We start from the raw sequence: 23,308 nt of genomic DNA, 5'->3' as shown, positions 1-23,308 counted from the left end.
ACTTAGGGATCAAATCCACAAGGAGCTAGGGAACAATTAAATCTAGTGTTTATTAATTCTAAAGGTTGTAATGTTTTAAATAAAATAGCAATAGTAACTAGCGAGTAAATGATAGATGTAACTCAGGTTGGAAATGATATTAGATGCAGGGCCACTATTCAGGTGTTGGAGATTATAATTCCTATAGATGCCTAACTATTGCATGGATGATATATTAGAGCTCATTCGCTTAACTCAGTGATCAGCTATCGCATGTACCACTGGTTAACAGACTAGATCTTGTATCTCACCGGTTAGATGCAGACACAAGAGAGTGTCGATCGATAGTCTATTAAGACGTCGACCGATACACGTTTGCCAACATCGATCGATTGTCAGTTGAGGACATCGATCGATGGGTTTAAGCCAGGCCTATGCGCGAGTATGAAATGCTCTACTAAGATTCTAAATTGGCGGTTAGCCCTCTCTAGCAATCCTAGTATGATAGATAGATGTCAGGATGGGGTAACAAGGGTGCTTGATTATGCAATCCTATGATCATGTTCTAGTTAGCTAGGCTAAAACAAGCAATAAGTACAAATCTATCATGAATATCACAACAAGGCAGATCTATAGTTTGGGGCTAATCCCACAAACCTATCTGAACCCTGGATCTAACTGTTGAACTACTCAGACATAGCAAAGCAATTCATATCAATGGGTAAATAGAAACTCATAGAATAGATGACAAAGAAATGAAACAAGGAGTTCCAATCACAAGTGATCTTCTGTCCCAAAATGAAACTTGTAACAAAACTAGGTCTAGAAAAGAAAAACTCTCTCTGCCGTCAAACACTTAGGCAGTATATATTCTACTAGGTTAAAAACTCGTCAGAGCATTTTGGTAATTTGGCTTGGCCTTGGTTTTTAAGTCTGCTGAATCCAAAATGTCGCGTCTGGTGTCTCGACATCGATCGACGGTACATGTGTACATTGATCGATATTGATCTTCATCTGTCGAGGCATTTTCTGATATCGATCGTCAGCACTGATGCGTATCGATCGATTATTCTTCCTCTCGTCGACCTCTAAGTGGTCAGCTCGGGTGAAAGTCCTTTATGCTCCAAAATGCTCCAAAGTTATAGCTTTACTCCGAAATGCACCTGAACCTGAAAACATACCTAGAAGAGTAGAAAACATAGATATATATAGTAAAATATTAATATACCATGGATAAAAATGGGTCAAATCCAGGGTATATCACTCAGACAGAATGAGGCTGAATTAGAATGAATTAATTGATCTCTGGTCGTGCATCCTATATATAGGCAACCAAAGGTCATGTGCGAAGGGACACATCCCTTCGAAGCATCCATTTGGAACAGATCTTGGCCATCGATTACAATCAACGTCCAGATCGTACCTGTTCGGAAATAGAAGGTTCCAGACCTTATAGGCACGTCCAACCCAAGCCCAGACTTGGTAACCAAGCCCACGGCCTGCCCACAAGAGCCCAACGACTCATGGGCCACATGGCCTGACCTCATGGCCCACCACTGACCCGGACCTGGACCATCGGCCCAAAACCCGAACAGTCCGTCGAGCTGAGATGAGCTGACTCCCAGCTGCCTCAGTTGAGTGAGCTAGTAGTCCAGCTGGTTGAGCTGACTTAACTTGGAACGAGCTAGGCTGAGCTTGACCGAGCTATGTCTAGCTGATCAAGCTTCTCGTAAGCATCGCCAAGCTTATGTACAGCTTATCCTAGCTGACTTCTTTGTCTTATAAGGTTAATTCTCAGCATTCTGATATACTTAACCTTCTATCTTGGCCATGGAAAGCTAGCCTTAAGGTCCTAAGACAGGCTTGTTCGTTTCTTCGAACCATGGCCGTCCTGATGGTCCTTATTCAGGATCGCGGATGCTACAAGTCTCCCCCACTTGAAATGGATTCGTCCTCGAATCCGGTGGTGATTATATCTTGTCCCAAGACAAAATATTCAAACCGACTTATCCTAGTCTTGATCAGGTAATAGAAAAAGCTTGATTTAGAACCACAAAATGACCACTTTGACGATCAAATTCCTTTGACCATCGTTGTAGAAGTCTCCCCCACTTGATAAGGATTTAACCACAAAAATCCTATCAAGTGGTCCTTTCTGGTTTAGCTTATGGCACCCTTACATGTCTAATTCGACCATAGTCGAGGGTCCATCAAGCATCCATTCAAGTGATACTTGTAAATCCATCCAAAGACATTCCTTGTGTCACTGACCGAACTCTCCAGGTTGCGGTCTTAGTATCCACAAGTCTATGTCTTTCTTTTGAAAACATGCTGCATACTCGAGCCTTAGTAGATTTGTCCAATCCCCACGCCACTCGATGTACCAGTCAAGTCCTCACAAACTCGTTCCAATCTTTAGGCTGCTCGTCCTACAACGACTCCTAACAGATTGTTATGGTTCTTTTGTCCTTCATGGACAATAGGGTTCATGACCTCAGCCACAACGTACTGGATCATCCCCTTAACCAGCCACAACCTTTTCAGGCTTGGCCACATTGCGATCTTAGTCCCTCCAGACTAAAAACGCCACAGACTTGACTTATGTCCTTCATTAGACTTTGTCATAATTCGATCCTGGTCCATTTACGGACGTGATTGTATTACGGTCCTGGTCCACTCAAGGACTTGACCGTTTCGCCCCGACCATAGGTCCATCTCCGAATAGGTCGTGGCCTGATCCTCGTCCATTAATGGACTTGATCATTCTCAACCGTAGGTCAAACTCCGATTTGGTTGTACTGCGACCATGGTCCTCTCTCGGACATGGTCAACTTCGGCTCTGCCATCTCGGCCGGAGCCGAAGAAACAGACTCTTGGACAGCGGAGCTGTCCCTGGTTCCAGTTCAATCAGGAAGGGATTGGACCTATCAGGGGGGACACCCTGTAGCGACTGAAACACATCCAGGAACTCGGACACCAACGAATCCTCGCCTGGGTCTAACAGAAAACCAGAACTGCCAGGCTCTGTAGTTGTAATTGTAGCAAAAAAAAAAAGGACTGACAACTTTGTTCCAGCATCCGAATCGCTCGAACTGCTGAAACCACTACTTTCTCTTGAGCCTGACACAGACCTTGGTACTCTACCGGGGAAGTCCATTCTCCAATTGCACACAACCCTTATGGCAATCGAGAGTGGCTCGGTACTTTCCCAACCAATCCATACCTAAGATCACTTCTTGATTCTTTAGGTGGACACAGACCAGATTCACAGGGAAGACCTTTCCCTAGATCTGTACTGGGATATTCGACATGAGACCTAGTTAGTTCATGTCTTGCCCACCGGCTGCCCTCACTATCCAAAATTATTACCAGCATCCAGACAGAACAGACCCTTTCCGACCAGTCCCGGACTCACAAAACCTATGTGTAGCCCCTGCGTTGGAAAGTATGTGGGTTTTTACCCCACCGACCATGAGGGTTCCTATCAGAGACCCCCATCAGAATCCCCTAGACCATTCTAGGTTCCTGACCAATCATTACTACTTGAATGTAAAAAGATAAATTTAGAGATTGCCAGAGATCAAATCAAAAGATCCGGAAGCTCCGTCGTCTCGTGACAGTTCATACACCCTCGGTGTTGTGGTTGGTGTGCCTTGGGACGCATTGCCTGTGTCTCCACGGCCCTTCCCCTAACTTCCTTGCAGCTTGGGACACTCCGATTGGAAATGTCCTTGCTGGCCACAATGGAAACAAGTCATTGTGCCGCTTCTACCAGACGGGTTCGGTCAAGGACAGTTTTGAACTCCATAGTCCATGCTGCAACAACGAACACAAGCCCCCTTGGCCTTCCAGCACTCACCAGGATGGTTCCGTCCACATTTGGAACACGCAGATCGGCCACCAGAGGTCTTGCCTCCGTCTACCTGGTCCCATTTTCTCTTTTTATCATTAGTCTTGCCCTATGGGCCAGACTGTGGCTTAGCCTTAAGCTTAGCTTCTTCAGGCAAGTTAGAATCCAACAAAGCCACCCGTTCCACTTCCAATGGGTACCTAGATGAGTAGGATTTCGGTTTGATCACACATTTGGAAAACGTCCCATACCATTCTCCTAAGCGTCTTACTATTGTGAATGCTCACACCATTCACAACAGCAATTATAATATACCTCAATCCCCATCATACTAAGATACTTAACATCATGTTCTTCCAATGATTGGAACGAACGCCCTGAATTTCCTCATTCTTTCTTTGGACGGATTCAAATTTGAATTGATTCATTCCATCTGACTCGATCAATGGAAACCTACCTTGACTTATACCGAGTCCTAACTGATCCATCTGATCAGAAGTCCACTCGTGTACTGGTCATGTAGTGTCTCCCTTGAGTCAGATTTTAATATTGCATATGCTTTACTTATTATGAACGGCCATCAAGGGATAACACTTAACTTCAGTAGAATGCTGCACGTTTATTTCAACCTAAGCCACTCTCTGGTCCATGTTACTTCCCTTGTTTAGGTCATCCATAAACAAGTCTTGCATTGCTTCCATCCCTTCCAACCCGTCAATTACTTCTAAATACTAGATCGACCAACTGATAGACCATATATTTTACCCATTTTTAATCATGGTCTATAAGTGTTTTAAAGTGTTTAGAGATACAATTATTATGTTGTGGAGTTTATTTAGAGTATTTACAGGTTTAGGGACGTTTAGGAGAAATATGGTGATTTTGGAGTCTTTTGGAGCCTTTGAAGGTGCAGAGTTGCACAAACGCGTCAGATGTTTATCTATGGATGGAGACCTTACGACCGTTAGATTGAGCACATATTGTGCCACAAGATAGATCGTTGAGTTATCTTTCCAATGACACCGATCTCAGGTCAATCAGCATCCTGTAGCAGAAGTTATGCCCATTTTACTGAAGAGTGGTCAGTCAGCCTCGCGAGAGGAAGCTGCCGAGAAGAGGAAGCCACGTCGATCGATGCAGCACTCTGCACGTCGATCGATGGAGATCTCAGATCGTGGGCCTTGTATATTTTATGACTGCGTGAAGCCCATAAGTAACCACAAATTACCAGAATACCTTTGGACGACCAGAACCCTATTTATGTTATTTTTAAGCCATTGTTGACGGCTACGCTTTTACACGCTTTCTGTTTTATTGTTTCTCTTAGAGGAGAGAAGGGAGGAACTCCTATCAGAGTCCTCTTGGAACTCCATTGGTTTTCTTATCTATTCTATTTCAGTTTTAAATCTATTCATCTATGATTTCTATTTTCATGTCTGAGTAGATCCACCTGTTAGATCCATGGTTCAGATAGGTTTGTGGGATTAGCCCCAAACTATTGATCTGCCTTGTTGTGATATTCATGATAGATCTATACTCATTGCTTGTTCTAGAGTAGTTAACTAGAATATTGATCATAGGATTGCATACACAAGCATCCTTGTTATCCCATCCTGACATCTATCTATCATATTAGGATTGCTAGAGAGGGCTAACCGCCAATTTAGCATCCTAATAGGGTAAATCATCTCGCGCATAGGCCTGTCTAGAACCCGTCGATCTATGTCCTCAACTAACTATCGGTCGACAAAGGTAAAGGTGTATCGGTCGATGTCCCAATAGGACCATCGGTCAACACTCTGTCGTTGTCAACATACTAACCGTTGAGACACGAGATCTAGCTTGTTAACCAGTGAAACATGCGACAGCTGATCACTGAGTTAAGCGGTTGAGCTCTAACATATCATGCATGCAACAAATAGGTACCTATAAGAATTATAATCTCCAACACCTGAATAGAAACCCTAGATCTAGCAACCATCATTCCATCGAACAACCCTTGCCAAGCTGAACAATTGACTTGTTCAACTTGTTTACTGCTTTGTTTATTTAATTGCTATTTTACTGCTTTATAATCTATTAGCCTAGTTTATTTTAAATTGTTTAGATCTAATCGGTTCCCTAGCTCCTTGTGGATTCGATCCCTAAGTACTATAACTCGACCTCTTTTGATGAGAGTAACACTCTTTAGAATAATTTGAGTGATATCAAATTTGGCGCCGTTGCCGGGGAGCTTTGATCGCCATTAGATCTTTTTAGTTAGATTTAGTTTAAGTTTTATTATTGTTCGAAAAAAAAAAACTCATCAAATTTTTTTCTTCTATTTCAGGTACATACATATCAGTACCAGAGCAATGAAGAGAGGATTTCTTGGTCCTTCAAGGAAGGAGCATGCTGATCTATGCACGATCCGTAAGTCTAAGAGGGAAGTATCGATCGACACCCTCCAAGCAGCATCGATCCACAGCATACACCATCAATCGATCAACACCATTCATCCGACATCGATCGACAAACGACAAGCAGCGGTGATCGACAGAGCCAATGTGGGAACCGAAATTTGCACTGTCGATTTCCGTTTAAATTAGGAAACTAGGAAACCCTAATTTTCCAGAGGTCCCGGATCTCTGCGAGAGCCAACGACAAGTGACCAAATATATGCGGAAATCATGAAAAGATAACAAACGAGATCATAAAAGCTTTGGCCGCAAAGGCTGTCAGCGAGTTGCTTAGTTCTAGCGGCCTAAAAGCTCAAATCTAGTTGAGTCGCAGCTCGATAACAAAAGACGAAAAAGATACATAAAAGGTTTTTGATTGATTTCGGACTGAACCTTGTTAAAGGCTGCCTACGTACCCCTTTCGAGGATCAAGCCGAACGTAGTTCAATTGATAGAGCTGGACAAGAGATCAAACTGCCTGGGCGAGTTCGTCTAGTAATTGAGTGCCAGTCATAGAAACCTAACTTGTCGAGAATAAAGCCTAAAGTTTCTAAGTGCAGAGAATTCTTAGTCTAAAAAGTCCTCCCCCATGCCTCTCGCCTAGGACTCCTTATATACTCGCTCCTAGGTCGGTTTACGCTTTTACTCTTCTGCCCTTAAGCCGTGATAGCATATAAATGGAGATATTTCATTTTTACGATCTTCGTAATTATCTTCAAAATTTCGTATTTATCCGCGGAAACTTGACAATTATCTTCCCTTGCGAATCAAGTGTAAACCGTCCTATTTTTACGGGCTTTTGGTTAAGAAATCATATGATGGGCCTCAATTCGTGTCTTAGGTCCCTTTGGGCCATTTTCCGACTCGAGACGTTTATTACGACTTCTTTCGATAAGGAACAAACTTTCCGCGGTTTTTACCGCAAAGTTTGATCGATGACTTAGAATGGCGGAAAACATGAACTGAGTTCGTTACGGTCTTTGGGAGATAGCATCAAAGGATAGACGAGAATGCATGGACTTGGTGTCGTATCGACGTTTCGGAAGAATTCGGTCGCTTCGTAGTGACCGAGCAGGATGGACGCTCGGTCGCTACGTAGCGACCAAGCGGGACGGACGCTCAGTCACTACGTAGCGACCGAGCTGTGTGCATGTTTGGTCGCCGCGTATCGATCGAGCTTGGCTTGTCTGTTGCCCGATTGCCGTACTCGAGCTTGTCCGCAGCCAAATTGGATACATGTATGTTTCCTTCGGACAATCGGTATTTAGTGGTTCGATTGAGATTTGAACAAGATTTTACCGCAAGGCTCTTTGTAAAGATATCTTTACGAAGATTACTTTTTCGTAAAATCGTTCATGATGATTTTTACGGACTTTCAGACATTGATTCCGTCGTGACCGATTTTGACCCAACAGTTAGCCCCCCAGCTCGTTAGAACCATGAGCCTACAGCGTGAGTATCTAGCGAGTGGCCTGGCAAGTTAGGCAAGTAAGGTGAGTTAGGCGGAATTATTGGTTGAAAAGGTCAGTGAAAAGTGGTCTTCTCGCTCTTCTAAAAGTAGAACGCGATAAGATTGGGGCTGCGCCTTATGACGGCTGCCTACGTACCCTTGTTGAAGGGATCAAGCCTTTCGTAGTTCGTCTTGGAGTTAAGATTCTTATGACTAGTTTTCCAGCAAGACCTTTACGGTCTAGTTTTTTTTGTAGCGGTTATCAGGAATGTTGTTGCCGATGGCATTTTGTATGGGTGTAGAAGGAAGACTACGAGTTGTCATCTCGTAATCTAACTCTGTGTGAACTGCTATATCCGTAATCTGTTTCGAGAGTTTTCTGCAGTGTGTAAACTTGCGGGATTTCTGAAGATTCTCGAATATTGGCAAAGAGACAAATTTTGGGATCTCGTATCAGGGTGTTTTATACTATGCCTAGAGATGTTAGAGACCAGTGCGCTGGGTTTAGGGCAAGACCTAGGTTTACTCCTGGTTTTAGAGGTGCGATGACTAATTCGACTTACGTATCCCGTTTCAGTTTCATTCTGATTCCATACCGATTTAAAGTCCGCGATAGGTTCTCGGCTTATACGACTTGTATGGTTGGAACCGAGCATCACTCCAAGGACAATTTTTAAGCCTCCTGGAAGTGCTGACCAAAAATTTTGGGTTTCTTTTATAGCGCTATTATCCTTGTGTCGGATGTACGAGAGTCATCTCTACGAGATGGCTAAGTCTGTTTAGGACGTTGAGAGTTTGTTGTGATCAGCAACAAACTTAATGGTAAAAAATACCGTTTCGAGTCTTCGCGAAGGATATGTTTTGAGAAGATGTTAGTGCGTATGACTGTCTGGTCTTCCAAGAAAATGTTTTTATCGAGGAAGGAAATTTCGTCGAAGAACGAATCTTCAGGCGTCTGCGACGTTTCGCGATGCTGAAGATTTGTTATTCTTTCGTATGCCGCGTTTCGTGCTTGAAATGTTTGCGGGCTTGAAGATGTTTCGCGATGTTGCAAGGGTTTAGTCTTAGCCCTGCGTTTGAGAAACATTCTTGTTTGACTACGGATGTTTGCAGCAAAAATTGTTGTTCCTGTTTGGATGCTAATAATTTGATTTTCGATCGAGGAATTAGGACTGAGGTGTCGCGTGAATTTGTCTATGGGAAGAAGCGATTTCCTTCATAGTGCTTTGTGAAGTGTTGGCCTTCCGAGATCTATTTCGTGCATTTTTGAGGATGTTTCGTATAGCTCTAGAAGCTTTCGTACATGCCGCGTATTATGGGTAAAACATAGCGGGCTTAATGTGAATTGTGGAATGTATCGAACTTGGTCGATTGTCGAAAAGTTTAGATTTTCTGTTAACCGTTTGATTGTTAGGACTTAGTTTTGTTACGAAGAATATATCATATGTTTTCCGACTGTGGGCTATACGATAATTTATCATATCATATAACCGGTTTTATGAAGGTTGTAAATCAGTGATATGTATACATAAGTCAAAGTAGTGTTGTTTCTGCGGGTTTTACGAGAAACGTTTCTGCTGTGATTTTGATCTTAGGCAAAAGTTGCTTGGAGTTACTCATGGAGTGTTACCGAAGTTTATTTCAATAAGATCTAGTCGCAGAACGTTTTTCATAGGTTTTTTGAGAGGATTCTCATGACACATTCGTTTCTTGAACGAATTGGCCAATCAGAGGTGGATCTAGCTAACCATCGGGAGGAAAGTGCTCCTTTTAATGTGCACGATGCTACATTTATTCTCGAGTTTTCTTCGTCGCAAATGTTTTCAATGCTTTTCCGTGACTTGCTCGGTTCAACGGAAACTGAAAGAAATGCTTTGGTGATTTTCTAGTACACATTTTTAAACGAAGCTGGCTTTCTAAAGCCGGAAAGGGCTTTAATACTTTGGCTAATCGTCGAGTTTCAGTTTGATATTTGTACAGGTTTTCTGTACGCATGATTGCGACAAGAAATGATGTACAGTCTTTGAGATTTATGTTCATGATCGTCTGGATATGTTGCTAGCGTTTAAACGAATATTAGATTGTCATTTGCCTATTCTTGACGATTTGCAGAAGTTTTTTGAAGTTTGGGAGTATACGAGTATAGTATACGTACCTACTCTCCCCCATTTTTTTACGAAAGAAAACAGTTGAACCGATACGTTGAAAGGTTGTGTACGTTTCTTCTTCTGAGGTTTGCAATGATCGATAATTCGGGACGATTTATAAACGACGCTTGGACTGTGATTTTGTTCTTTCCATGTTGACGACTTGGAATATGTCGGTTCCGAGAAAATTGCCAAAAACGAATTCGTTTTAAGACGACATTCATGTCTCTAGTTTTTTCTCTCTTTAGGAAGCGAGCTTGAGATGTGTGGCGATCGTTTCTAAATTTTCGGAGAGTTTAGATCAGTTTGCAAGATCTGAATGAACAATTATGGAACAATATATCGAGACAGGAAAAATCGCTTAAGACTTAGTTCGCTAGACTATCCGCCTAGGTTTTACGTTCCCTAAAGTTCTATGGCAGCCTCAAAGTAATTTCCTACAAAATTCCAAGTCTGATTTCAAAAATTTCATGTCGGAAATACCTTAGTTCTCTCGAAGATGCAGTTTTGTCTCTTCTCAGTTTTGCTTGCTCATTTTCCTTTCCTCTTCTCGTGTATGTTCGCCATTTCCGATATTGGTGTTTATCCTTTGAAACTTGACATTTATCTTCCGAACCTGACTGTTATCTTCTCCTTAGATACGACGTCAATTTTTGTAAACAGGTTCAACGTAATCGTATAGTTAAGGCGGCTAAGGTGTTAAGTTAATCGTTGTCATTTTATACGATTAATCTGAATCCATGCGAGAAAACAAGTCTTTGCGGTTTTTTTTTATATCATGAAGTCTCAATGGTAACTTCAATCGAGGCGAAACAAGAGACATTTCGATCGAGATTCGAAAGTGAACGCAAATATGGAGGTAGGGCGAGCAGGAACAAGCCAAGGAGTTTAAGATGAGTTTTACTTGTTTTCGTCGTAAAATCTCAACGGAAACTCCGATTGAGACAAAACGAAAAGCGTTTCAATGAGGATTCAAAGGAAAACGCAAAGGAGGACCCCTTTTAGGCCTGACAGGTCGCTATAGCAAGTGAGGATGTCATCTCGGTCGCTATAGCGAGTGGAAGGGAGCCAAGACGAGTCCAACATGTTTTCGTCGTAAGATCTCAACGGAAACTCCGATTGAGACAAAACGAAAAGCGTTTCGATGAGGATTCAAAGGAGAACGCAAAGGAGGACCCCTTTGAGGCCTGACAGGTCGCTATAGTGAGTGAGGATATCATCTCGGTCGCTATAGCGAGTGGAAGGGAGCCAAGACGAGTCCAACTTGTTTTCGTCGTAAATTCTCAACGGAAACTCCGATTGAGACGAAACGAAAAGCGTTTCAATGAGGATTTAAAATAGAACCCAAAGGAGGACCTTTCTGAGGCCTTACCGGTCGCTACGTAGCGAGTGAAGGTCTGACAGGTCGCTACGTAGCGAATGGAAGCAAGCCAAAAAGAGTCCTACTTGTTTTCGTCGTAAAATCTCAACGGAAACTGTGATTGAGACGAAACGAAAAGAGTGGCGATGAGGATTCAAAAGAGAACCCAAAGGAGGACCTTTCTGAGGCCTTGCCGGTCGCTACGTAGCGAGTGAAGGTCTGGCAGGTTGCTACGTAGCGAGTGGAAGCAAGTTAAGAAGAGTCCTACTTGTTTTCGTCGCAAAATCTCAACGGAAACTCCGATTGAGACGAAACGAAAAGCGTTTCGATGAGGATTCAAAAGAGAACCCAAAGGAGGACCTTTCTGAGGACTTACAGGTTGCTACATAGCGAGTGGAGAGTTGGCTTGAGCTCGGTCGCTACGTAGCGACCGAGCAGCATGTGCGTGCTCGGTCGCTACGTAGCGACCGAGCAGCGTGTGTGCTCGGTAGCTACGTAGCGACCGAGCAGCGTGTGCGTGCTCGGTTGCTACATAGTGACCGAGCAGTGTGCATGCTCGGTCGCTACGTAGAAACCAAGCAGTGTGCGTGCTCGGTCGCTACGTAGCGACTGAGCCGTGTGCGTGCTCGGTCGCTACGTAGCGACCTAGCCTTGTGCGTGCTCGGTTGCTACGTAGCGACCTAGCCTTGTGCGTGCTCGGTCACCATGTAGCGACCGAGCAGTGTGCGTGCTCGGTCGCTACGTAGCGACCGAGCTGTGTAATCATTTTGTTGTGTTTCCTTTTTCCGCGGTTAACCTAGGTGTTTTTCAGCGGTTTTTGGGAGAACAAGTTTTACCCTTCCGAAATTTTTTTGGAAAACGTGTTTTGGTAAAACCCTTACGCATTGAGATTTCTTTTGTTCGGTAATGAGCCAAACTTACGGGGTTTGATAAGATTTATCGTTTCCCTTTATGTTTAGAAAGAGAAATCGCGAGCTTGTTTTAGTGCTCTTCCTATGGCGGAAGGTCGCGACTAAGTTTTCAATTTTGTTGAACAATACGGCGTTTGCGTAAGCGTTAACCATAGGAGCAGTCAGTGCTGCGAGTTTGTCGTTCATATATCCAGACATCGTTTCGATCAAGCCTTTTGTGGCCATGAGTAAGAGTAATCCGTAACCCCCCCTCCTTCTAGCGCCAAACTGTGGGAACCGAAATTTTCACTGTCGATTTCCGTTTAAATTAGGAAACTAGGAAAACCCTAATTTTCCAGAGGTCCCAGATCTCTGCGAGAGCCAACGACAAGTGACCAAATATATGCAGAAATCATGAAAAGATAACAACCGAGTTTAGAGAAAACAGTAGATCTTATTTCGAGTCCGCGTAAGAGCGTTGCGATCATTACAGGAGATCATAAATGCTTTGGCCGCAAAGGCTGTCAGCGAGTTACTTAGTTCTAGCGGCCTAAAATCTCAAACCTAGTTGAGTCGCAGCTCCATAACAAAAGACGAAAAAGATACATAAAAGGTTTTTGATTGATTTCGGACTGAACCTTGTTAAAGGCTGCCTACGTACCCCTTTCGAGGATCCAGCCGAATGTAGTTCAATTGATAGAGCTGGACAAGAGATCGAACTGCCTGGGCGAGTTCGTCTAGTAATTGAGTGCCAGTCATAGAAACCTAACTTGTCGAGAATAAAGCCTAAAGTTTCTAAGTGCAGAGAATTCTTAGTATAAAAAGTCCTCCCCCATGCCTCTCGCCTAGGACTCCTTATATACTCGCTCCTAGGTCGGTTTACACTTTTACTCTTCTGCCCTTAAGCCGTCATAGCATAAAAATGGAGATATTCCATTTTTTCCAATCTTCGTAATTATCTTTAAAATTTCGTATTTATCCGCAGAAACTTGACAATTATCTTCCCTTGCGAATCAAGCGTAAACCGTCCTATAGTTTACGGGCTTTTGGTTAAGAAATCATATGATGGGCCTCAAGTCGTGTCTTAGATCCCTTTGGGCCGTCTTCCGACTCGAGACGTTTATTACGACTTCTTTCGATAAAGAACAAACTTTCCGCGGTTTTTACCGCAAAGTTTGATTGATGACTTAGAATGGCGGAAAACATGAACTGAGTTCGCTACGGTCTTCGGGAGATAGCATCGAAGGATAAACGAGAATGCATGGACTTGGTATCGTATCAATGTTTCGGAAGAGCTCGGTCGCTACGTAGCGACCGAGCAGGTTGGACGCTCGGTTGCTACGTAGCGACCGAGCTTGGCCGAGCTTGGTCGCTATGTAGCGACCAAGCGGGACGGACGCTCAGTCGCTACGTAGCGACCGAGCTTGGCTCGAGCTCGGTCGCTACGTTGCGACCGAGGTTGGCTCGAGCTCGGTCGCTATGTAGCGACCGAGCTGTGTGCATGCTTGGTTGCCGCGTATCGATCGAGCATGGCTTGTCTTTGGCCCGATTGCCGTACTCGAGCTTGTCCGCAGCCGAATTGGATACATGTTTGTTTCCTTCGGACAATCGGTATTTAGTGGTTCGATTGAGATTTAAACAAGATTTTACCGCAAGGCTCTTTGTAAAGATATCTTTATGAAGATTACTTTTTCGTAAAAACGTTCATGCTGATTTTTACGGACTTTCAGACATTGATTCCGTCGTGACCGATTTTGACCCCAACCGCCAACAAATCATCAAACAACACTGTTCACCGAGGTACTATTCATCGAGACAATTTTCATCCGAACACTATTCATCGCGATACTGTTCATCCAAACACTGTTCATCACGATACTGTTCATCTGAATACTGTTCATCGAAACACTATTAATCGCGGCACTATTCCTCCAATGACGAACACCACTTACGGAGAGACAGAGAAGGTCGAAGCGCTCATACTTAAGATCGACAAGAAAGGTATTTAGCGAGACGAAGAAGGTCGCCCTTGCAGCCGCACAGGAAAATTGATTAATGCAGAGGGTAATGTAATCTCTGATGTAATTGCTGTTGCTGAGATGAATACCTTTGATCTGACAATCCAATGGTATGATTGGGGAAGTGAGGATCTTTTCCGAGGTCTTTCTCATGAAAATCCCAGAAACCACATCGAAGAGCTTGAGGGTCTAGTTTCAAGGCGTAAGCAGAAACAATTATCTGAAGACCTCATACACTGCAAGATTTTCCCTTATACTATCTCTGGAGATGCTTTTAGCTGGTTCAGTAAACTGCAGCCAAGATCTCTAACCTGCTGGGAAGACATCAAAGGCGCCTTCCTAGGTAAAGTTTTAAGCGAAGCTGTAACAACTCGAAGTAAAAGGTTTGATTACATGGTGGACAAGATGATTGAAGATCACGAGAAAGGAATAATCACTAGTCTTAGTCAGATTAGTATTAGTCAGATTATGGATTTTGCCTATAGCGAGCAGGATGAAGATTTTGAAATCCCGACCACTCATGTCAAGCAGCAAGACATTCAGGTTCACCATGCAGATGAGAGTAAGCAGAAGGACGAACTGAACAGAGAAAAGCTGGTCAACCATGATACAGTTAAGGATGATGAATATCATGTATCAGGAGAGCAGAGCAAAGTAGAAGAAGCTGATACAAAAGATCCGACTTCACCATCGATCGACAGTAGCAACTCAGAATCGATCGATATCCGCACTTCAGAAACGATCGATTCAGATATTTGTCATCGATCGATACCTTCTACAATCTCTGATGCTACCACTATGTATGTTAGGACTGGACGACCGAAGGCAATTAGAGACTATAACAGTCCTGAGGACACCTATGCTAAAAGGTCTGCATTGCGTCGTTCAGCACTTCAGAATACTGTCCTTGAGCTGCACCCTGCATATATCCCTCTTATGGGTCAGCATTCTTTCCATGGTTTTCCTCATGAAGATCCCACTAGCCACCTGGAGACATTTGTAGATCTGGCATCGACCATCAAATGCAATGGAGTCTCTGAAGACTACTATTTATGCAAATTATTCTAATATTCTCTTGTTGGAGAAGCAACATATTGGTTCAGGAAGTTGCCACTAGGATCTCTCACTACCTGGAATGACATCAGATACGCCTTCCTCAACAAATTTCTCTATGATGCTGCAGCAAATCTAGAGATTGAGATAAGGTCTATGCTGGAATATATGGTGGAGGATGATGAGCAACATGAGTCTGGAAAGCTGAGCACAGTAGAAGTAGCTGATATTAGTGACACGAGCTCATCATCGATCGACACCCTTACCATAACATCGATCGTCACCCCCACCTCATCGTCGATCGACCCCAGTACCTCAGAAATGATCGACACAGACTTTTTTCATCGATCGATTCCACTTGAAATCGAATTGTCCTCAGCACATTGCAAACTCGACACAGGAGAGCATCGATGAATCAAGCTGTGATCTTACGTCAGATGTCGACAAAGTCACTCTGAAAGACTTTCTGAAGTTGGAAGAATGGCTTCGGCAGAACCTTGATGATCAGCCCGCTTCGGTAAAAGGTCTGGAAAATTCCTTAAAAGCTGATGACATCGACCGACATAAACCTGATGAGATCGATTGACACCCACCCTACGACATCGATCTACAGTCGTCGTCTAACATCGATCAACATACACCCGACTGTATCGCTCAATACCCACCGATTGCATCGATCGACACCCATGTCTGGATGAACTATCAGGATACATGATTGAACCAGAACTGGTTGGAAGAAAAGAACACACGTCTGGAGCCTCACACCTTGATGTTCCCAAAAATCTAAGACCACCTCTATGCGAAGAAGAAGGTGTTGGGATTTGCAAAAGAGTGAAGAGGATACAAGATCCTGTGAAGATTATGGTTCCATGTGCAGTGTTTGAAGTTGAATCTCCTATCCCACCAGATAAAGGTGTGTATCTAAGTTCTTACATTGAGGTATTGAATGATCAACCTCATGTAGATGCTTCTCAGAGAGGGCTGTGATTTAGAGATGAAGTAGATGAAGGCTCAGCAAAAGCACCATCGAGCGACATCAGCAAATCGGAATTGATCGACACTAACACTTAATCATCGATCGATACCGATCAGATACCATCGATCGACACCAGACGCAAATCAGAGAAGAATGAGTATGAATTGTGTGGAAATATTTTTTATGGAGATACCACCACGCATTCAGACAAGTCTGGGGGAAAGAAGTGGAGGAACTGGAAGAAGAAAAAAAGAATCAATGTAGGTTCTCAGTTATCATTGATTCCTCACTTCTCAGATGATGCCAGGAAGTCCAGAGTGAGATTACACAAGTCTGTGGGAAAGAAGGGGAGAAATTGGAAGAAGCGGAAACGAACCAAAGGAGGCTCTCAATTACCATTGACTCCTTACTTCTCAGATAGTATCAGAAAATCAAGAGTGCGCAGTAAATGCTTCTCACATCCATATGCAAAACTTAGAGCACTCCTTATTGTTGAGATGATAGACAAATGGTACTTGTGTACATCGATCGATATTAATCTTCATCTGTCGAGGCATCTCCTGGTGTCGATCGATAGCACTGATGCGCATCGATCGATTGTTCTTCCTCTCGACGACTTCTACGTGGTCAGCTCGGGTGAAATGTCCTTTAAGCTCCAAAATGCTCCAAACTCATAGCTTTACTCCGAAATGCACCTGAACCTGAAAACATACCTAGAAGAGTAGAAAACATAGATATATATATATATAGTAAAACACCTATATACCATGGATGAAAACGGGACAAATCCAAGGTATATCAACTCCCCCAGACTTACCCTTTTGCTTGTCCTCAAGCAAAACATACAGGCAGTCTCTCTGAAAGAGGTTTGAAAATATTAGGGACTTAAGATTTTAAAGCAAGAAATCTTTTCCTCAACAATTTTGCAACCATATTTAAAAAGTCCTAATCACAGAAGCACACTATGCAATATCTTAGCTTAGCAACCATTTCTAACATAACACAACTCATCAATTCACGTCTGATATCCCCTCTACTGATTTTATTTCTTAGCATAAATATAAAGTGAATGCTTTACCTTGGGAGTATTGATCATAGGATGCAAGGATTTCAGACAAGTATCTGGATCTGCAGGTAAAAGTTAGTTCCTATTTTCTCTCTCTCTAATTTTCTCTCTTGAGTCAAAGTCTGCTTCCATTGCAGGATCAGTGACCAAGATTGGGCAGGCTTCCATGAATCAAAACTTAATGGTGGTTGCCACCAAGTTCTGTTCACTTCTTTTTGACCTATATCCAAGAGTTCTTTGCGAAAGCGAACCTTAAGATTGCCGCCTCCAAGTCCAGTTTCGAACTCTTTTATTGGAGTCTTTATGAATCAAGCCTTAATGGTTTTAGCCACCAAGTCCTGTTCAGACTCATCCTACGTAAAAAATAGATCTTATTATTTTATTATTATTATTATTATTATTATTTTTTATGTACTCACTAACTATTCTAGGGTCGAAATTTAGAGAGAGAAAATGTGATAAATAATCTACACCAGGCGTTACCTTCCAGACTTGTCTGATGAATCCGATCCCATGTATACCAAGCCCCAAGACAAGCGGTTATGTCAGGTTTAGTGTTGGAAATCAGCTTTGGTTGCTTCATACGTTTAAAGGCAAGTGTGTAGTTGATAGGTTGATCTGCTTTAGCATCTATAGTGCTATCTGCAATCAGTAAATCTAAAATGGTGCTAACGATTGGTTAGATATTCAAGTTTAAATCAATATAAGATTATAGTCCTTATTTTCAATAGCTAAACAAAATTTATTAAAATTCCATTTATATAAAAATAAAATAAATTATATCAGTAAATCTCCCCCCATACTAAAATTACACTGTCCCAGTGTAACTCAGTCGGAGTTAAGATGAAATAGTTCATGATGTACGAAATGTAACAAGTAGGGAATATACATCTGACCGGAGTAGATATCGATCGATGGAAATATGTTACATCGATCGTCTTGTGGTTGTCCATGTCGAGCGATGTCGACGTCTCGTCGGCGGTCGATATGCAGGTCCTCCTACTTGGGTCTCCTAAATCTGAAAGAAATAAAACGAAAGTAAATAAATGCTAGGTAATAAAACCAAACTAAAATACCTAATAGTGGGTTGCCTCCCACTCAGCGCTTGGTTATAGTCATTTAGCTTGACTGTGGTAGTGATTGGCTATTTGGTGGAGAAACAGCTGCTTGTTGGAAAGCAAGCATCCACGTCATCTCGGCACATTCTGGACCAAGATGCAATGAAACTTCTTGTGGCCTCATCATTTCTTGTCCATTTGTCATCCATCTTCTCAAGTGCATTGGAGATGTTTTGTAGCCTATCTTGAACGTTGTCAATGCTGAACTTGTGCCAGCCTATGTTGTCATAGGCGTATGCTGAAAGTTCTGTCAGTTCCTTTTGCATTGACTCAAACGTCTTGTGTATCAGCTGCTCGCCGGATGGTGTAGAATCGGCGTCAATCGATGCGATTATGTGTTCGTCGGTCGATCTTGGCGACTTACCATCAAGCGATTTCGCTCTCGTCCTGTCGATCGATGCTGATATCTGGTGCTGAGCTGCGGGTTGCCTCTGAATGGTTTTGACTTCTTTCTGTAGCCATTCTGTGTGGCTGTCTAGTCCACTGATTTTGTTGTCGAATGGAAAGTAGATGTCATCGCACCGTTTGTCAAGTCGTTCCTCCATGTTGTCTATAGCAGTGTAGATCTTGGATGTGATCTTGTCAACCTCTGCTGCTGTGTAAGGAAGTAACTCCACAGGATTCTTGCCATTGATCCAAGGCCCTTGTAGCCTGTCGATCGATGCTGAATTTGCCTTAGCGTCGAGCGATGTGATTGTACACATGTCGATCGATGTGGCTGGTTGTTGGTCCTTCTTGCGAATGGTATCCAGATCTTGCTGTAGTAGCTCGATTTTACTGCTCAGCCAGTCCACGTTGTTGTTGAGAGGGTAGTACACGTCGTTTATCCTTGTGTTGATGTATGAGACTTCCCATTCATCCTTGTGTTGTGCTGAATATTACGGTTCTGCAGGGATCTGGGCTGTAGGAAGACTGACGTCGATCGATGGTGCGTGTGGTGCGTCGATCGATGCTGAGGTCGTGGCTTCCTTCTCAAGTTGCTGACGTAAACTCTCAATTTCTGTCCTCATTTCTGCCATACTTCTGAAAAGCTCATTGTAGCCTCTATCCAAAGGTTGATGTGTATCTTCTACCAATGATTCGAGCTCCTCTCCCAGTCTTTCCTGAGCTCCACAAATACCAAACACCATCTCATTCATTTCATCTTTGGTGTAGAGTTCTGGTGCCAGTCTTGTGAGTGAAGGAAGTGGCATGTTCTGGAAGACAGATGTGGCTCTCTTCAAAAAAAGATGCTCTTTCCAGTAATTTCCTGATGTCGTCCTTTGTGACATGTATCATCTCACGTGCTATGCCTTGTACGTGTCCACACTCATCTCTGTAGACTCCATACTCGCCCCTTCGTTCCCAAGTGAACTTTCTGGCTTCGTACATGTCAAAAGCACGGTTTCCAAATTCATAACGTCTATCGATCGACGTCGGTTCATCCCTATCGATCGACGTTGGTGTTACCCTGTCGACCGATGTCTCAGTTGTCCCGTCGATCGATGGTTGCCCTTTTGGTTGGCGTGATAGATCTGGATTGATTTCTGTTGTGGCGACTCCTACGTGATTGTTTGGATATGTTTGAATGACGTCTGGAGTGCCACGTTGCTGTGAGAATAGGTTGTCAGGTCCATTGGCTACTTGAAGGATATCTGCTATGTCCTCTCTGGACACTTGTAAGATCCTTCCATCCATTGCACGTGCATTGCCATCTGGGTCCCAGAAAATACCAAATTCATCAGGTGTTAGAAAACCGTAATCAATGTTTGCATTATTAGTCAATTTAGAAATAGAAAGATTAGGGTTTAGAGTAGTATCGATCGATGTAGATACAGATGCATCGATCGATGGCAGAGTAATTTCTGCAGAACATGTGTTCTTGAGATGATTGCTCTTCATGGATTTTCCTGTTGATGTAGATGGAAGAGTGTTCATCTTTTTTGCTTGTGTGTCTGCTCTGGTGTGTGGAAGTGGTTTCGAGGGTGCAAAACGTTTTATATAGGTATCTCTAAACCTAGTTGGAGAGGGAATATTCTCCTGCTCCTGAATTTTCGCTGCGGCGCGAATATCGATCGATGTTCCTGTGTGGGTGTCGATCGATGTGAGCGGTTGTTTTGCTGGACGAGGGTGGGTATCGACCGATGTGGAGTGCACTTCGGCGATCGATGTTGGAAATGTGTTGGTGAACTTATATGTTTCAAATCTTTCATCCGGCAAAGACATTTCTATTGCACGTTCTTTCCAATAATCCTCATCGTATTCCTCTGTATGTTCCTCGTTAGATGAAGTAATTACAGTGTCAACTGCAAAACTTTCATGGAAACCACTGTCTGCCCAACTGCCTATGGAATAATCATCACGTCCTCTCTTGCTTGGGGGTTGGAAGGCAAAGTGAGGGTAACAATGATTGGGTGGAGCGAAATGGTCAACCGGCTGCTTTACATCGAGTGACGTGTTGTTGCAGTCATCGATCACAGTTGACTCATTGGAATCGATCGATGGAAAGGTGGGGGTGTCGATCGATTCCGAGTACTCTGTTTTGTACTCCGATTCATACTCTGCTCCACAATGGCATGCGCCAATGAAGCCAAGTTCTTTCCCGTAATCCACAAAATTAATAACATTTATCTTAGGTCGGATGGGGTCGTAGTGGATGTAGGGGTCTATCAGCGTCAGACACAATTTGTCTTTGTTCATGTCACATACGGCTCCTACTGTAACCAGGAAAGATCTTCCAAGCAGAAGTGAAGAGTTCCAGTTAAGCTCGATGTCTAGGACATGAAAATCTACAGGGACAAGGGCATTACCAATCTGTACCTCCAAATCTCTTATGATACCTCCTGATCGTTTTTTCTGAAAGATCCACGAATGTGAAGGATTCTGTTGAAGGTTCGATGGTCAAACCAAGCTGGTCTGCCATGATCCTAGGGAGGATACTAACTGATGCTCCTGTGTCACACATTGAATGGGGAAATTCAACACCCTTGACTACGCATGGTATTGCAAACTTCCCAGGATCACTCTTCATCCTTGACAACACCCTGTATTGCAAACTTCCCAGGATCACTCTTCATCCTTGACAACACCCTTGACAACACCCTGTGTATCATCTTCTCTCTGACTTGATGAAACATTCTCCTAATGTCCTCCTCAGTTAACCTTGTTTCTCTGAAGAACATCCACAACCGGTGTGTGAAGTAAGCTTCATCAAAAGCTTTTTCGATTGGGATTCTGAGGATTCTTTTAGTGAAACCATCCATCTCCTTCTCGTTAGCTTCCCTCTTAAGGTTCTTAGGAATCTTCTCCTTTCTTTTCCTTAACCTTCTCCCTTCAGTTTCTTGTTCTTCTTGAACTGGTTCTGGTGAACTATTTAAAGGGTTGGGTTTTGGTTCGGGTGGGCTAGCTAATGGTTTAGGTGGTCGTCTGAGTGCGTTGATGTAATCATAATCGATTGAGGGTAACCGCACTCTGTATGTCAGAGGTGCATGTCGATCGATGGGAGTGGGGTGTGACGATCGATGTCGGACTCACTCTGTCGATCGATGGTTGGCTCAACCGATCGATCAATTTTATCATAGAAAGGGGAGGGTGGGTGAGGATGCTTAGCTGCGAATTCTTCATGAGTTAGAATTCAAACTGTATTGCAATCAGTCGATTTAGCGGACGACGTCGATCGATGACTGGAGTAATCCGTCCATCGATCTTCGTCATGGTCTGTCAATCGATGCGAGTTCATCGACATCGGTCGACACCATTGGGATCCGCCGAGACTCATGGAACTTTCGATTTCGAAGTCTCCTTCCTCAAGCTTTTCCTTTCTCACCACTTGCCAGAAATCATCATCTATGATGGCATTTACGTGGTGTTTCCCTTTGTCGGCTCCTGCCACTCTAGCGAAAGCTTCTTGCCTTTTTATAGTCTCGCCCGTCTGAATTACTTGCGTTTCAAGTTTTCTCACCTGAGTCCCTAAGGTCTCGATTTTGGTGTTCAGATTTTTGTAGGCGGAGTCTATTTTACCATTAAAATCCACGGTGATTTGTTGTTTTCCCAACAGTACTCGATCAAGCATTTCTTGGATCTTGCTTTCCTGACTCTGGGGTGGTGGATTTTGGTAGTTAGAGTTCGAGTAGCTTTTGCTGTTGTTGAAGGGTTTTTTTTAAATTGTGAACTCTGGTTACTTCTTTGACCATTTCCAAAGAAGTTTCTGTTTCCGCCCTGGTTTCCAAATTTCTGGAATCCGGTACCTCCGATATAGTTCACATTTTCTTCTCCTTCCGTATCTGCTACTTCTCCTTCAGCTGAACAGACTTGCTTCCTAAGAAGCTCGTGCACCATATCTAACTTAGCTCTTACTTCGTCCATTTGTTCCTTCCCGATAGAGGCTACAGACTTCTTCCGTTCAGAGTCAGTGTTTTGGGTGCTGCTGCTGTTAGCAAGGTTTTCGATAAGTCTCACAGCTTCCAACGGATTCCGAGTAGTGAAGTTTCCTTCACTCGCCGTATCAAGAGCCATTTGATACTGTAAGGCGAGACCTCGGAAAAAGTGCTTAGCAGCTGCACTTCGTTAAATCCGTGGTGTGGACAGTCTCGCTGGAAGAACCTAAATCTAATCCGCGCATCTTTGAAGGACTCTCCAGCCTCCTGCGAGAATGTGGAAATTTTGTTCCGAAGTTCTTCAGCGCGCGCCTCATCAAATAAGTTTCGTAAGAAAGCATTCTTGATGTCGGCCCAGGATGTTAAAGATCCTGTGGGTTTCTGCCTAAGCCAGTGCATCGCTTCTCCATTCAGCGTGTATCTGAAGAGCTTGCACAGCAGGTAATCTGCGGGGACTCCTTCCATCCGAATAGCAGCGATTAGATCCTCGAACCGTTCCAGATGGTCCATAGGATGCTCGTGCGGTAACCCAGAGTAGGGTATCTGCGACACGAGGGTGTAATATTGAGGCTTCAGCTCGAAATTCTGCTTCTGGATCTCCGGAAGTC

General features: G+C 43.4%; 1 non-coding gene across 1 annotated transcript; it reads left to right on the top strand.

Annotated features, from left to right (window-relative positions):
* The first annotated feature begins 22,893 nt into the window (after positions 1-22,893).
* On the top strand, positions 22,894-22,999 carry LOC125606715. The gene has a single exon (XR_007337980.1). It is a non-coding gene; the product is annotated as a small nucleolar RNA R71 (small nucleolar RNA).
* Positions 23,000-23,308: the final 309 nt, after the last annotated feature.

Source organism: Brassica napus, unplaced genomic scaffold (assembly GCF_020379485.1).
Source record: "Brassica napus cultivar Da-Ae unplaced genomic scaffold, Da-Ae ScsIHWf_938;HRSCAF=1330, whole genome shotgun sequence".
NCBI classification, from domain to species: domain Eukaryota; kingdom Viridiplantae; phylum Streptophyta; class Magnoliopsida; order Brassicales; family Brassicaceae; genus Brassica; species Brassica napus.
Note: the sequence above shows the minus strand (reverse complement) of the source record. Positions and strands in the feature narration are given on the sequence as shown.